This window comes from Oratosquilla oratoria, chromosome 8 (genome assembly GCF_046742065.1).
Source record: "Oratosquilla oratoria isolate Oo_2021 chromosome 8, ASM4674206v1, whole genome shotgun sequence".
Lineage (NCBI taxonomy): Eukaryota > Metazoa > Arthropoda > Malacostraca > Stomatopoda > Squillidae > Oratosquilla > Oratosquilla oratoria.
In genome coordinates, this window is record NC_134784.1 from 9,719,070 (window position 1) to 9,723,333 (window position 4,264).

Consider the following 4,264-nt stretch of genomic DNA (forward strand, 5'->3'; position numbering starts at 1 on the left):
TATTAGGGAAGATTCTACAATTTTCCTTCGATAGCTACAGTGTGATTTAAAAATAATTGATGCATTATCCCAATCTAATCTATGGTCTTTTTTGGCTGGCATGTGTTCTATGTCCTACCCTTTGATAACGTACAGAAAGGTGGGTTTCTACAACTGAATTCATTATGACTCTCATATTTGCAATTTCTTCAAACAGTTCCATAATAACAATCTTATGCTCTATGCCCCTAAGTATTACAATTATAAAATACACTTCTAGCATCTTTTGATGGGCTTTTAACTCTATGTCCAAATTCTCTTTTCCTATACTCATTCCTAGAGTTTCTAGTTTCATTCTGTTGTCCCACTGTCATCACATATGGATTTATGATTCTGATCTCACTGTACCCTTGAAGAAGATAATTTACCTCCCCTAAATTCATAGTTGACTTCAGATCTTTATACAACTTTTCTGCTGTTAAATCATCAGAGTTTTTGTTAACAAACCAAATGTGATTAATTTTATCACCTGAGAAACTTTAACTTTATCACTAGATCTTTCTATCCAATCTGAATATTTCAAGATAGAATTCATGTCTTTTGACCATCTATCAAATCTTGCTAAGTATTCTGTGTCTGATTCACTTGTTTTAACTTTTTTGATCATTCTAACCTGATAGGCTCCTGATCACACTTTGACATAAAATGTTTAATGAATGCTTTTTTATACTCCTCATGTTTGTTGATATCTTCCATTTGCTGGAAATTTGTGATAAACTTAGCTCTACCTTTCTCAGGACCTAATTCTCTTTCATATTTTATATTTTCCTTTTTTCATCTGTTATATTTTTGCTTACAATTAAATTGTCGATCATGCTGAAAAATTTATTAACTTCTAAGGTGTTTTCATCATCGGTGAATTTGGGAATATCAATATTCGAGGTATGAACTCATGACGCAAGACATTAGTGTTATTCATACCTTCAGTTTTTAAAGTTGACTTGACTGCCTTCATATAGTCTTCCTTACGTACGTCAACCTCGTCGTTCCTCGTCAGTCTTTGTTCACTGCTGCTTTGTAGTGGCTCACCCCCTGCTTTGTAGATCGTCTTGTATATCGCTTTGTAGATCGCCTTGAAGATCGCCTTGTAGATCGCCTCGTTCCTTGTTCACTCGTAGTATAAGACTCATCATTCCTTGCCCTTGAAATTAACGTACGCGTTGGTTGTGGTTGTACACTGCGTGGTTGTGGTTGTGTGCACTGTTTTTAACGTCGATTGGTGTACCAGTTCAACTTTACCTCAGTCTGGTCACGCACCAATCTTTTAATCACTTCGGAGGAGTTTCGTCTAATTACTTCAGAGGAGGTTCATCTAATCACTTCGGAGCAGGTTCATCCTTTGTCGCCACCACTATTATCTCTGTTGATACCAACACTTTCAGTTCCCTTCTCTCCTTAATTACTGGTTTAATTTACGTTAACTGTTCCATCTATGAAATTTTATTTCTTCATTCACTTTCAACTTTCTTCATTTTCTTTTCATCATTGTATAATTGTAAGTCACTCAGCTGTAGGCCCCATGTCTCTTTCGTCCTACTTAGTCAATTACAACTTAGTTTCAGTATGGGATGAATTAAACGCAAATTATCTTCTTCATTACTTCAGAATGATATTACACTTCTATAACTTAGTTTGATTAAGTACACCAGAGGAATCCTTATTACACTCACCAAGCCAAGTCTGCTTCGATGTCATTATTCAATTCATCCAATAACTTTGACCGCTACAAATAAGTGCTACCCTTTAAGGGCGTGACTTTACCTCCGTGCACCAATAATTTCTCTCCTCCTTCACCCTTTTCTCCAATCATAAAGACTGTTAAACTGTCTCAAGCAATACTGCTTACGCAAGCAATCTTATCACGAAGCGAAGTGGCTTTACTGTTAACAATTTATAACATCAGCACCTTTATCGATACCCTAGCTTGTGCTTACAAACATTAGGTGGTAAGCGAGAATATGCAACTCAGCAACTCCGAAGCTGCCATTGTTTTCAAAACGTCTAAGTCGTAAAATGAATTTCCCGCCATCTACCTCTCTATCTACCTACTTGTCTACTTTAATCTACCAGCCTATCACAGGCTGTCACAGTTGCCACGGCATTAATTTTTTTTCTTTTGTACAGTAATATTTACAATGTGACAGAAGTAGGTTCAGCGATACACTCAATATTAAACAAAATATATGCATTTATGATACATATTTTAATAATACATGGTAAACAATAAAATATAAGGATAATTCCTTCTGTGGCCTATAAGCTTGACATCAATCGTAGGAAAAATTATGGAAACTATCATCAGAGGTGTTATCGAGCATCATTTAGAAAGTAACTGTTTGATAAATGATAGCCAGCATGGATTCAGACGGAAAAGTTCTTGCGTGACTAACTTACTCGAATTCTACAACATAACCATCTCGAATTATGGCAAAGGAAACAATATAGATTTGATATATCTAGACTTTACAAATGCTTTTGATACCGTCCCCCACGAAAGACTACTTACTAAATTAGCTTCACACGGAATAAGTAGTTGGACTAATCGCTTGAACGATCGAAAACAGAGTTATTCTAAATGACAAAACTTCTAGATGGAAAGAGTGGAGTTCCTCAGGGTTCCGTCTTGGACCATTTCTATTCATAGTATACTCGTATATATATGATACTGAAATCTATTATTTCAAAATTTGCTGATGATACAAGACTGTACGGAATGGCAATTGAACACTTAAACTAATTAGATATTCAAGAAGATTTAGATAAACTACAACAATGGTCTGAAAAATGACTAATGAAATTTAACACAAGTAAATGCAAGGTTATGCACATAGGTAAGAATAACAGCAAGTACGATAACAAGTTATTTGTAAATTCGTAAACAAAAGTGGATAGTCAAAAGGATCTCGGCGTAATTATCAGTAATGATCTCAAATCATCTAAGCAGTATATTTCAGCCTATGAAAAAGCAAATAAGATTATAGGACTGATTGCGCGATCTTTTGACTTCAAAAGTCCATCTCTCATTAACAAGCTATATAAATCGTTAGTTCGTCCACATTTGGAATATGCTGTTTCCGTATGGTCACCGAATCTCATTAAAGACATTAACAGATTGGAAAATGTACAACGGCGAGCCACAAAACTGATTCCAAATATCAAAAATAAATAATACGAAAATCGATTAAAACATATGAATCTGTCTTCCCTAAAAAAACATAGACTCAGAGGTGACTTGATACAAATCTTTGAGACTCTAAAGGGAATTGAAAACATCAAAAGTGACAAAATGTTCACATTGAATTAGAATCCGACAAGAAATAATGGTCTGAAACTGTCAGGAAATATATTTGATTTGGAAGTGGGTAGGAACAACTTTGTTGGAATAAACTTCCTGTAGTTCAATTTGAAGCTTTAAGATTCCTTTAGATAAACACCTAAGCAAGATATTGTAATGCCTGTCATTTGTTTTATATTATTTGTTTGTTATTATTTGTCTGTTTATTATTATTTGATTATCATTTATCATAATCTATATATTGATTTATTATCTACTATTTATCTGTTTATTATTTAACTTTACCTATTTATTTATCCATTTGGTTTGTTTATTATTATTTGTAATAAATTTTATTCATTTATTCATTTATTTATTTACTTATCATTATTATTATTATTATTATTATTATTTTTATTTTTTTTTTTTTTTTTTTTTTTTTTTTTTTGCATCCGACCTAGTTATGACCCAAAATGTCTCCTGTCGGTCTAATTCCAATGTTGTGGCCTCTGGCCGGGTTCTGGTCAGACCAGCCACTTGATTCTCCTGCTGTGACGTACGCGACATCGTCTGGCTTGATATCTATCTTCTCATAGTGTGACTTCCTGTGACGTGTAGTTGTAACGTCCTGTGACGTGTAGTTGTGACGTCCTGTGACGTGTAATATATCTTCTTCCAACATCGGCATGGTTTTTGAACATTATCTCCGGCTATATGGGCATATGGCACGTTTCCGTGAATGTGATTCCTCTCACATGGTTGTTTCCACGAGAGACAACCTTTGATGGAGGAGACGAAGGGGAAGACCACAAAACAGATGGCTGAGCCAAGTCAATCGAACCTGCCGAGAGTTGTTTGGAATGGGAAGGGAGTTTGGAACTTGATGGAAGAAACAGTGGGATGGATTGGCGTAGGCGTGCGAGTCAAACAACGCGCCTCTAGCGTACGCTA